The 13,311-nt window shown below is 43.5% G+C and overlaps 1 protein-coding gene across 7 annotated transcripts in view; it reads right to left on the reverse strand.

Moving 5' to 3' along the window:
- Nucleotides 1-13,311, reverse strand: part of LPP (LIM domain containing preferred translocation partner in lipoma) — a 310,262-nt gene that overhangs the window by 180,262 nt on the left and 116,689 nt on the right. The gene's annotated exons all lie outside the window — the stretch shown is intronic.

The following is a 13,311-nucleotide window of genomic DNA, read 5'->3' on the forward strand; positions in this document are numbered from 1 at the left end:
CTATAACCAAGGCTACAGAAAATGAATTACTGAAATATTTGTGGATGTCGTTAAAGAGAAAAATGTGGAAGAAAATTAAAATCTTCTGCACAGATTGTGGTTTTCTTGGAAAGGCCAGAGATTGTATTCTTGTAGAAAACGTTGTGGGGAAAAAAAAACAGATAAACTGTAGTAACATACTGCTTAAGCTTCAAGGCTGGACTTCTGGAATCTCCACTCTGAGGTTCAGTTTTCCCTCAAAGCTGCAACTTGGACAATTCTGGACAAAGAATTAAATTGAGTTAGGTTAGGAATTTCTCATGATTTTCTTTCCATCCCAATCTTACTGCAGGAAAGCACAAATCCATTCTTTTTCAGATTGGTGACTGATCTTCATTCCAAATGCCCACTCCAGAATTAATAACACCTAAGAAAACAATTAAATTGGATATACTGTTTGAATGTGTGCTCAGGGAGCAAGAGAAGAGTCATCCAAAGTGACTGCCTTACAGTTTCATGCAGTTCTTTCAAAAGCTCTGTCCTAGAGGAATTAGATACTCATAGTTGGGTTTCTTTGATGAAAGACACCCAAGTGAAGAATACCTTATTTAATGAGAAAATAGAACATTTAGGTACTGGGTCTGTAAAAAAAAAAAGTGAAGTGATCAAAAACAACGTAAGAATGATCTGAAATCAGCCAATATTAATTTACAGAACAGACCTATTATGAATTTGAAAACACTGACATAACAAGGCTTTAAAATCCAATACCACATCTAGACAAAGTTTAGATGTGGCTGTTGAAGAGCGTGTAATAAACAGTGCTCCCTGTTTGCAAGAAACTAATGGATTTACTCTAAACCCTTATCAGGTCACATATATATCACGTCATGTCATGGTGATTAGCATCTCTCTTGATTAAAATCTTTAATTCCGGTGGATTTAGATGGCTGCTTTGAGAGCCATCACGTGAGAGCCCGAGGCTGGATGTGAGCACCAGCACAGAACAGCAAGCTGCGATCTCAGCACTGATATCTACCCGAGCTTTTGGAAACGTTGCAGCTAAGATCACCTGGCCAAGATGGGAAAACTAAGGTGTGCGTGAGGCCAGCCGGCACAATTTCCAAAGCAACAGTTCTGCACTTATCAGGAGAAGGAAGATAAAATCTACTTTGGCTCCCCTTTACTATATATTTAACAGTTGCAAGAGAAAAAATCAGATGACTGCTTAAAGCTTGGGATGATGCATGCCATCTTCAAGCTATTCTTGAGTGAAATGTTTAATGTTTCATGTGGTTTGGAAATGGCTTAAATTCCCTGCTGAATTTTTCATGCCCGTACACAATTTAGTCTTTATCAAAAATTCTCCTTCAATTATGTACTCTGCAGAAAATGCAGAAATTCTTCTGAAGGATTCTGGGTGACGCAGTCAGTTGCATTTGTACAGCTTCGTTTTTTCCCCTTTTTTTTGCTTGCTGCTTTTCCTCTGGGGTTTGCACAAAATATCCCTCCTCAGATATGCCCACTGCAGCTATCTGCACTTCACCATTTGTGCTAGTCACAGGAAATCACCACCGCTTTTTCTCTCCATGCCTATATTTTAATTGAGGAGAATGGGAAGACAGAAGAGCGCTGAAGAGGGGAGAAAAGGTTGCAAACTTCTGTACAGACCCTGCATTTCAGCATGACACAGAGGGCATTGTAAGACAGTTTTGTGTGATAAGATATCCCCATGAACTCGTAGCTGCCCTCCAGTGCCATGTGCCAAGCAGTACGTGTTAACGGCACCAACTCGGGTTGTTTTGTCCTCTGAACACCTCCACTTTGCTGAGCCTACATCCCCCAGGCTTCCAGAAATATTAACATAAGTCACATGCAAATATTATGTTAAAGAAACTATCCCCATAGTTCTATTTCTGGAGATTCTTAAACAAAAAGCTTCCCTAAAATACGGGAACAGGACCTATATTATCTCTTCATAAAAGAAATACACTTCTAGGCTTCAAAAATAATGAGTAAACAGTTCAGACTTCCTTTTATACTGTAAGATTTCCTTCCCATAAGATGCAAGATATATTGCCTCAAGGGGAAAGCAGCTTTAAGAAAAGGAAGCTACGTGTGCCAGAATTGTTCTCTTCCATTATTTGCAACATCCTTTCTCCCTCCAATTGTTTTAATAGTTCTGGTCACCAAAGTACCTGCAGCAAAACACCAAACCCCCTCAGCACAGCATCTCTCTGCCAAGATCCCCAAACAACCTCTGCTCCTCCTGAATCTCACAAAACATGCTTTCTGCACACATTCCCTATAAAGTTCTGGTAGGAAAATGGCTTTGCTAATAGGCTTCCTTTCTGCTGTTCCCACCGGAACAACACTTGAGGAATGGATGTCTCACCAGTAATCTCCCACTTACATGTATTTTTGAGGAACTTTGTTGAATAGAAGGGTGAAGGAGGGGAAAAAAAGAAAAAGAAAAAAAAAAAAGAAAGAGAACACATTTAGTAATAACCAGTTACAGAGCATGAAAAGAACAAATGTGGTGTCTGAAGTTCCTACACGTGACTCAGAGAAATCTTCCACTTGCACATGCTAACATGCAGCACAGACTCAGCTACGCACATAGGTTCGATTGCAGGCTTAAATGGAACATCCCATGGGGCCTTACAAAGCATGTATCAAATTGGGCACTTGTTGAAATGCTTTGCTAGGCAAAACGATCAGTTTATGTACTTTTCCCAAAGCCTCTGCTGAAATGAGGCTGAATGGCTGCACTGGTCCATCCCTGGAGATCCCCAGATCTTCCTCAAAGCACTCATTTACTGGGATTTCACTCTTGTACATTCAGCTGTGGAGAATCAGTATGGGTGTCGTGGTTTGGACTGGAATAGAGTTAATTTTCTCCATGCTGGCTCATATGATCCCATGCTTTGGATTTTTGATGAGAATACTACTGATAAGACAGCAATGTTTCAGCTGTTGCAGAGCAGCGCTTGCACAGAGCCAGAGGCCTTTCTGCTTCTTGAGGGACACGAGTTAATGGGCATGGTGGTGATGGGCTGACGACTGAAACTGATTATCTTAGTTGTCTTTTCCAACCTTAATAATGCTATGATTCTCACGCTGCCCTGCCAGAGAGGAGCTGGGGATGCATGATGAGCTGGAAGAGACACAGCCAGGACACTGACCCAGACTGACCAAAGGGATGTCCCATACCTAATAATGTCATGCTCAGCAGTAAAAGCTGGGAGAAAGAAGGAGGAAGGGAGAACATCCAGAGCAACAACAATTGTCTTAACCTCCAGGAAGGAGAAACTGGGACTGAAGAATCTGCCTGCTAGAAATGACAGCACTACCAGAGGTGATAACAGGACCACAAATCCCCGCCACTGACCTACTCCATGCACTCCAGCAGGGTACCAACCATCTCTGCAATTTCTCTTAAATTCTCCTACAAGAGGAATAATCACTCCAAATCTAAGCAGAGGAGAATCCAGGGTTTCCCTAAAACAAAAATGACTTCATTTCAGACAATAGGAATCTGCTGCTAGAAGGCCTGAATGGAGTTGCTAAAAATAAGCACATATTCCCAGTCTTTCTTCATTCCCTCCCTGAAGTGAAATGATCAAGAGGATTAATTTTAGAGTATGCACAGTTTTAATGCGAAAAAACTCAAGCTGCATCTTAGCTTTTAAGCAAAGACCAGATGGAAAGTCTATCATTAGAAATGCCAAAGGGAGAACACACTCAAAGTTCGCTCCAGGATGGAAAGGTCATTTCTAGTCATCCTTGTTTTAAACGTTCTCAGAAGCACTCAAACTTCTGTAATAACATGGTTTTCTTTCAGTTTATCAACTTGATTTCCTTCAAAACAAAAAACAAAAACCAAACAAACAAAAAAACTCCAGAAGAAAACAAAAACCACCGAACAATACAAAAGACAGAATCTTTAAAAGAAGGTGCCAATTCTCTTCTTTTTCATCTACACAGCAAAGAAAATTGTTAAATGTTTAATGAATTACTGTTTAGATGACGAGAAATGCCACAAAGATGATCTGTTGATCCCAGACAGGGTTGTTTACTTAAGAGCTTCTTCGGGAGATTGACGACACGATCATCAGCAGGCAGCATGGCGGTGAAGCCTGAGAAGATGCGTATGGTTCATCAAGTCCCAGTGTTGATGAAGAACGTGTCAAACTGGTGGGATACAGACCAGGTTTCTCCAAAGGGCTCAATGCTATCACCTAAAGCCCCAGCATCAAGTATATTCCATCTGGCCGATGTAAATACACTAGCAGATGTATCGTAACTACGACTGCTTGCAAGATCTGAGATGCTCAGTGAGGAGCAGCTTGGATATTCGGAGAAATTTATTCTCAGAAGGTGTGGTGAGGCATTGGCACAGGCTGCCCTGGGATGTGGTGTAGTCACCATCCCTGGAGGTGTTCAGGAACTGTGGAGATGTGGTACTAAAGAAGATGGGTTAAAGGCCCTGTTGGTGTAAGGTGGACAGTAGGACTGGATGGTCTCAGAGGTCTTTTCCCATCTTAATGATTCTGTGAACATAATGGTGCTAAAGATGTCTCTGTAACTCCAGTGGCTCTCAGGTAACGAGGAGGAGGAGGCATTCTCATCTGAGTCATTAGGAAGCCTGACAATAAGTGCTCAGAGCTTTACTCCAGTTGCTACTCACATAAAAGCTACAAACACACAGCTTCAACTGAGACATCACTAGCCACTGGTCTCCACTTGCCAGCTCTGAAACAATTTTTCCCCCACTGAGATAAACTCACAGCTGAAGTACATCCATGTCCCAGCACAGATTAACCCCAATAAGAACGGGAACTGGCTAAAGCTGAAAGTGCCCTTGCAAGCAGTACCTTTTTTCAGCTGTACTGGGACAACTTTGACAAGAAGGATCTGGCTACAGTTAATTTGCCTTTGTGCATAAATAACAAACAAGATCCAAGACAAGCTGCATTTATAGAAAACCACTCGGAGGAGCCATTGCTGACCAAACTTTGCAGTAGCTGGGCTGCACAAGTGCCTGAGTGAAACGTCACCTGCAGCATTGCTCAGCAAGAGACAATAAAACAAACACAAGACTGGGTTCTCAAATACCATGCTAAAATTTTGGGGCTCACAAAGAAATGCTTTGTTATTTATCAGCCATTTGCAAACAGCAATTATCCTGCATAAAATAATTAACACAGGGGAAGCAACAGAATGCTCCAAGATCTCTTCAGAAACCTATTTAAAACACTCTCCCATTTTAATCATTTACGATTTGCATTAGAGAAGAAAACAAAAAGGTAGGAAATTTGAGGTGATCAAACCTTCCCTCATCCCCACAAATACACATTCTCTGCCTTCCAATAGACTTGACTAATCATTTTTCTAAGTAGCCAAAAGGTTTTGCAATTAAATGCTTATTTATATGAGAAGCATCTTTCTGCTGTCTCTGATGCCTCATGAGTTTTATGGCTCCTCTCAAAGAGCTTTCAATGCTCTGAGCATGACAAAGCCAAAACTGCTATAAGAGAAAGCTCCATCCCAGTGACAGACCGAGTTCCCGGAACCTTCATCACCAAGCAAAGCAAGAAAGTAGGAGAAAATAAATGAGAAAGGGGGACTTCGACAGCTAAGATCAGAGCCGCTTTGCTGGGCAAATTTGGTAGCAAAACATCTCTGGATGCAGTGTGAACTGAGCATACTAGGGCAGGTACACAGGCATTAAATAAATGGAGCCTCACAATTCCCTTCCAAAAACCCATGTTTGTGTTGACAACCGAGCTTTCGCCTGCCAAAATGTGACCTTTAGGCCCTGACCTTTAGGCCCTGATTTTCTAACTTGTGTTCCCTCCGCCTCCAGTTTCACAGGTGGAATTCATAGCACTTTAGCTTCCAAACAGTTGGTGGTATACACCAAACACCAGTCTGTGCCTTATCTCACTGGTTCTTAAAATGGAATATTCTTGCTCTGGAGACCCATGCCGTGCCATGTCGGTCGGTCAACTTACAGGAGATGCTGGACATGCCATATCTCTGGGGAAGATCAAAGCCAAAAGCTCATCTCTCAAAATAGTCACCGTGCTGCTCCATTTTTCTCTTTTATTTATTTCCCTACCACAGTTACATAACACATTCCTGATGGGGCAAAAAGGATAATTAGCAAGAGCAATTTCAGACACATGCAAGCAGGCACAGCCAAGCTTGAGAGTAAGCACTATCATCACATGAGAAGCGAGAAGATGATAGTCTTCCCATCGGAGGAATAGTAAGGAAAATGGACCCACCATTAGTTTGTCTCAGGAACGCATCAGGAAAGCACCAAATACACAGAGGGGAAGTGCAATAATTCAGCAGTTATTTAAGAAGCCTGACGGTGATTGTAGGGAAGAAGAGCTCAGCTGTAATCATGCATCACAGCTCTCGCCTTGGGTCAGCTGCTAAGTTTGAAGTATTCTCTGTCTGGCCAACAAGGGCAGTTTACAGGCCTGGAGAAGTATTTTAAATATCAGAGTTTTCAGACTCAGCCAAACGAATCATTTCCTCTAAAAGACTTTTGTCCCTAACGAGGGAAGTGAGCAACCCAACAAAACTTAGAGATATGATGGCTGGAGACCCACCACTCCAACCTCCTGCTGCTGGGGGGTCATTTCCCCCTACCAAGGGACACGTCTTGCTCCTACAAACGCAGGCTGAGTGCTGATGTGCTAGGAGAAGTCAGTCAAGCATTCCCACATTAGAAATCCAACAGCCTTTTCTGCTGTAGAGGAGGATTACAGGCTTACATTCTGCAGGACCACTGTTGGCAGGGAAAACGGGATCAAATGAATTTAATCCAAACTTAAAGCATAAGAATAAGGAGCCTCATTGAATGGATTAAGCAGGAGACAAACATCCTGTAACGCCTCATACATTACCTGTTACGACTGTGTGGTCTCACATCCATGTTGACAGTGGAGGAGATGCAGGCCAGCTGTGATTTTACCTGGGTCATGCTTTTTTCATGCCTTCCCTCGTCTGTATAAATTCATTTTTAAGTAAGACAGCTGTGTCAAACCTGAGCTCCCAATGCAATTTTCCTTCTACGCTTGCAGAATGAATTCAGGCCCTTCTTTCCCTTGGGCACCACACAAGGAATTACAAAGTGGCTTGGTTTGTGCCCAAATGGAGCACGAAAAATCAGTGCAAACAGTGGTGTCAAAAAGCACAAGGAGTCAATCACAAAATCAAGATCTATGAGAATCTCAGTCCCAGGACAGTGAAGGGTGGTTATCAGGAACATTTTATCTGTTTGTCACATGAGGCCATTTGATGAGCCCATTGCTGAGATTAAGCACCATTTACCATGAGTTTCAAGGTCTACACTGCGCTTCATCCTGCACCAGGTCTCCACGCTTTCACCTCTGACAACACATAAGGGTAAGCCTAAGCAATAGGGAGTCAGTTTTCAAGGAGTTTAATTGCACAGCAGTTCTAAAAGCCAATAGAGAATTAATCGTTTTGCAGAAGTTGAGTTCTCTGCCTGTAGGGCTGCTTAGCTGTGTGGAGGAAGTGCATGGTGTTGACTTCCCAAACTAGTCATCATTGTAAGCCCCTGCTCCTATTTATAGAGTTGGGGGAAAATTTCCAGGAAATAATGCTTACTGGCACTCCCAAAAATAGCAAAGAAAACTCTTCAATTACTAAACTTTTAAGGAAGAAAGTCTTTCTCCTTCGTGACAAGACAGCAAAGTAGCAACCTCTACGATCTGCTTGCGAGCAGTTACAATTAATATTGTTCCTTATCTCACTTTTCCCTGACAGCAGGAGATGCTACTCCTAAGCTATTAATTCTGTACAGCTGCAAGGTTGCTTTTTTCTCCTTTCTCTTCTACTGATTGTTTCCAGGATAAGATGCTGAAGTCAGCCCCATCTCAGGAAACTTTAGCAATTCTCTCCTGGAACACGTTTGCAATACAACCCATAGGCCGAGCCACAGCTTCCACACATGTGCTTGAGCAAAGTCAGTACCAACAGCAGCACAACCACAGCAGTCCCAAACCATCACCTGATTGCCCAGGATTCTGATCTGGGGGAATTTTTGCAGTCTTCATCAAACTGCATCAGTCTGCAGGTTAACCTGCTACCAGAAGCCAATCCCACACAGGGGCGAGCAGATCTCTGCTCAACTAGACGTGCCTTGGGGTCAAAAAGCAGACAAAAGCAGAGGAAAGGCACAGACTGGTGGCTGGATGAGTCACCATAGGTACCTGTTCTCTTCTACACATGCAACAGCTTCTGTATGCCTCCTCAAGAGCCAAGAATTAAGCCAGGATTTCTGAAACATTTTCTCCCATTAGTTTTAGTTTTAACGATGCAACTGCAAAACTGGAAGAGATTTGACCATCTTAACCTTACCACTAAATACACAGTATTTATTGTTGTTGTTGCTTGGCGGGGCCAAGAAGGCTATCCCAAACACAGACCTCTCTCCCAGTGCAGTGGCACTTCCCATATACCCCATTTGGGAGGATGCAAACTAGCTGACCGCAGAAGGGCAACTTTCTGGGGTAAAATAAATAACTAACTAAATAAAAATCTTTTAAAAGCACAAGATACGAGAGCATGAGGTTCTCTCCATCCTGCAAGCGCTCAATTTTATTACAACATCTGACCATGGGACCCTCAGTCCCTGCATGGCTGCTGGGAGGGCTCACAAGCTGTAACACCAACCCTACAAGTTTGTTTTGCACTTGCCACTGTGGAGTCAGGTGATAGAGCAGCAGGCTTTGGCCAGCAGTGCCTTGGGAAGCACGCAGAGCGCTCCTGCAGATAAGATGCTCCCATCAACTCCTGCCCGAGACGCGCCGACCTCCCTCCGCTGCCTGCCGCCTCCTCCCTGCCATTGTGAAAGGTAATACAAAAATCTGCTACTCATTTTTCCAAATCTCTCTGTTTCAGAAGCTTTTTCCCTTTGTTTTTCTGAGACCAATTAAAAATAAAAGTTTACCAGGAAGATGAAGAAAAAAAGAAAAAAAAAGTGCCTGATATCATTGGATTCAGCCTGTAAGGATCTCACACATAAAAGAATTATGTCCCTGAGCACTTTCCAGCAGACTTTCAGAAAATTTCATCTTTCTACTTCCCTGGCTGGATAGTCTGTTTGAGTAATTTTCTCTTTCTCCTGGGGTTGGTTGCTAAGAGACGCGCTATTACTTCTCTCTCTCTTATGACCCGATTACTATGATCAGCAAAGACAGCGTGCAGACAACAGCCTGACACGGCTCATACAAGAACATCGGGCTCGTTACAAAATGATGGACTGTATTAACACTCTGCAGCCCCTCCGCTCGCCGTGGCCTTTGCAGAGTCTCCAGGCACAACTGGGGGCTTTTACTTCCCCAGCTTCTGAAGTACATGTTCAAACATTTTAAATCATTGCAGTGGGAAGGGAAAAGAATGGACTTTTACCTCCTGTGTTTTGCTGCCTGTCAGCCAGAGCAGTGTTAATGGATCTGTATTGAGAAACACTCCTTTCCTTCCCCTAGCAGAGAAGTGGCTCAGGAACCATTATTATCCCTATTCACCCTTCTGCAAAAACTTTGCAAACACACAACGTGCTTTGGGTTAGTGCATTCCCTTAGACAACGGCACGTTGTGAAGCTGACACTGACACTTATGGGGCTGAGAGGTGACCCGGTCCTGTAAAGAGTGAAGCTGTATTGCTCTGGGTGAGGAAAGCAGCAGGAAATGCTTCCGCCAGAGGTGCACTGTGCTCTCAAGGAAGGCACCACGACTCCCAAAGTTCTCCCAGCACGTACTGAGGTGGCTACGGCCTGGCACTGTGCCTCTGCAGAGGGTTCCAACTGATGGGACTGCTGGGGAGTGAGCCAGGATGGGGACTTGGAGCTCCGACTGGAAAAGCATGTTGAGAGGCACGCAGGGCAAAAAGCTGGGGACAACTGCTGGTCCAAGGTTGGCTAGTATGGAACAGGATGTGGTCAGAGACCTCAAAGATCATCAGTCCTATGCAAGGTTCATCAAATTGGTTTTATAGAGAGTAAATTTAAACATTACTGAATCTAATTTACTTACCAGACCCCTTCCCTTCCCACTAGCCTGCCCCTATATCTAGAATAGCCATGAACAAATCCTTCACAGTTTCCTAACAGAAATGGCTCAGACATCCAGGTATCTCCTCTTACAATTCCTTACCTCCACGGTATTTCCCATAAATTCAGTGCTCAACAGAAAAAAAACAAGCTGAGGTCTTACGTCAGCAAGATTTCTACCATGCTACAAAGGAAACCCTTTGTGCCAGGCTTCCCATTATGGTTTGGTCATGTCTAGACTAAACCAAAACCTTTCCTGAGTCATTGTCATCATCACACGAACTGGAGTGGGAGATGACCTATGAGTCTTTTGCTTAGTCCCCACTCCCAAGCAGCATTCTCCTCCCTGAAGCTGGGTCTCTGCACCATCTGCTCAGCACCCAGAGCAGCTGAAGGGAGATGGGTGCTTCCCGGCACAGAGCTGTGCCAAGGAATTGCTGGATGTGTAGCTCCAGCATCGCGCTCCACAGCTCCTGAAATAGTCTGGGTAAATCCCCAGTCCTTGTGCCAGCTTTTAGAGCACAACTGCTCTTCTGTGGCTAGGACCTTCCAACGTGCACGCTAGTTAACAAGACAGAAAGGGAATTTTTAAGGTAGCGATATCTATTAGGAACCAGACTGGACTCCTGCTCATCCGCTTCTGCATAGCAGCCTCCTGGGGAGCTGGAGCTGCAGGGCTCAGGGTCCTGCTCATGGACCCTTGGCTCTCGCACCAACCCACCTTAGTGTGCTTTGCCAAAGGGATGAGCATGTCAAGCCTTGTATATTTAGTCCAAATTGTAATTGTGCAGTGTTCGCTGCCAGAAATGCCTGCTTGTTGGCCACAAGTACAGCTTCTGTGGCTTCAAGAGTTGCTCATTCATTCTTCTAACCTTTTATTAGACCAACCTGTAATATAATCCAATTGACATTTATTGGTTGCTCTGACTTAGCAGTACTCTGTCTGGCCGGGTAAAAAAAGCTTTAGTCAGGAAAAAGGAAAAATATACGTATAGTCCTTTATTATAACAGTTAGCTTTCAGGGCATAAAAAAGCTGCATTGAGTGAGCAAAAAAATAAAGAAAGTTACTTGACTGTTAACTATCATGTAGCAATTGTTTAACAGACTGGCATCTGGAGGATGTTAAAATTTTAGATTAAAATAAAATGGACAAGTGCTGCTTGCTCAAATTCAAACTATTTCAGCATTAACACTGCTCTCTCACTTTGGGCACCATAGCCCCTTAGAACTGTACAGAGATCGAATATTATCTTTTAAAAAGTAGGTTTGATAGAGTCAATGACAGATGTTTGCAATCTGAGTTATAAAAAAATGGCTTCTTCCCAATCCAGTGTATGTCAGATCTGTCGTCTTTTTTTTTTTTTTCCTTCCTTTTTTCGCCCTTTTGCTTTATTCTGCCCAAACTATTGTGGTTGTAAACTATTGGTTTACAGAACAGGCCACTGCAAAGATGAATCACTATTCAATGTTTGAAATAATGAAGTGGAAAAATTAAATATAGTATCTTGAAAGGACAGACAGGAGGAAAAGAAAGAGAGAAAAAAAATAGGCATGGCAGAAAAAAAGAAAAATCTACCTGCTGAGGAGCAGTGTTTGCTTTATGATACCAAATAACAAAGAAAATACAAGTTCACTCACCAGAATGAAAAACGAGGCTGTGTATTACTTCAAGCAGTTCCCAAATAAGTAGCAATATGTTCCAAAGCCTCTGAAAGTTTAATATTTGTAATTCTAACAAAACATTGTTAATAAAACCTGGTGGCTTGATTTGACATTTTGAGAACTACAGGTAAGTATACTGGTTCAATAACAGTCTTTATGCATCTCTTCTCTTTGCATTTTTCCCAGCGCCATTATTAGAGGGGGTATTTAAAAAAAAATAATGTTCATCCTGAGAGCAAAGCCAGGAGCACAGACCTCCGTGTTTGTCTCCAACAAACAAAACAAACAACACAAAAGCAGACTCAGACACCACAGTCCAGCCCAAGCAGTAACTTCTGGTGAGATGAATGCAACCACAACAGCAGGGCCCACGCAGAGGTGCCTTATTGACACCTGCCATCATGATGAGCCCTGAAATTGGTCACAGTGCTGCGGACACCCATCAGAACACTGTGCCTCCATTTAGTTCTACACATAAGTGGTAAGAGAAGAACCAAGGCAAAGAAGCAGAAGGACACCAGAAAGGGATGCCTACATGGAGGACCCCATCTAAGCAGCACTGACATGCTGCAAGCTATGGAGCATAGTTTCAGCACAGCTCGGCTTGTTCAGGGCAATTTAAACAAATGAGAACCACCACTAGTTTCAAATTGGTTTCACTTGGCTCTTAACCATCAGGGAGGAGGATGTCATTAGAGAGAAATCAATGGAGACTTCCGAAAGGCAGCTCCAAACTGGTTCTCAACAGCCCCCTGGTGAGGAACCTCCCTTTAGTGAGGGAGCCCCCACTTCCCACGTGTTCTGCAGGCTTTGGGGCTCGGTTTGTCCTTTAAATGCTCTTGTAGAATGGGTAGCAAACCAAGAAGAGGCCTGGAATCTCAAGTTCATTTTCCCTGGCTGTATTCTGTAAGTGCCTGTGGATGATGCAGTTCTGACACTAATGAATAAAGCATTGCTTCATCTGGTTCACTTCGTTCAGCGCAAGAAACACACAGAAGGAGAGCAAGGATTTAGAAGGGCTTTAAAACTTTATAATGCTCATTTCAAAAAAGCTTTCTTTAAAAAACAAGCACCAACGTGGGGGCTGTGCTTAGGCAGTCACGATGATTTGCCACAGCAGCGGTATACCTCTTTATTCCCACAACGTTTTTCAACTCTGCAAGCTCAATCCATGATGGGAGCAGAAGAGAGCCTGAGCATTTCTCAGCCTATTTTCTTGTCCTATCACTGAGATGCTGCCTTATCCCCAGATCATCAATGATTTTATCAGCTGGTGGCAAAGCTGGATGCAGAGACCAGCAGGTCCCGCTGGAAACTCTCTGGGATGTGCAGGACCCAGTTCAGCCTCAAAACAACCAAATAACAACATATTCCCACGCTTTATGCAGGATGCAGCAGCAGTCTGCACGCACAGCTCACACCACGTGCAAGACAACCAGCTTTGTTTCTACTGCTGCTAAATCACATCATCCCCTGTTAGCTTGGCATTAAGCACACACAACACACCACCAAAGCACGGCTGACCCCCATCTCGCTGCTCATGAGTGTGAGCCTCCTGCTAAAGATGACCAA

This window comes from Tympanuchus pallidicinctus, unplaced genomic scaffold, assembly GCF_026119805.1.
Source record: "Tympanuchus pallidicinctus isolate F22 unplaced genomic scaffold, pur_lepc_1.0 scaffold22, whole genome shotgun sequence".
In the NCBI taxonomy this organism is placed as follows: Eukaryota; Metazoa; Chordata; class Aves; order Galliformes; family Phasianidae; genus Tympanuchus; species Tympanuchus pallidicinctus.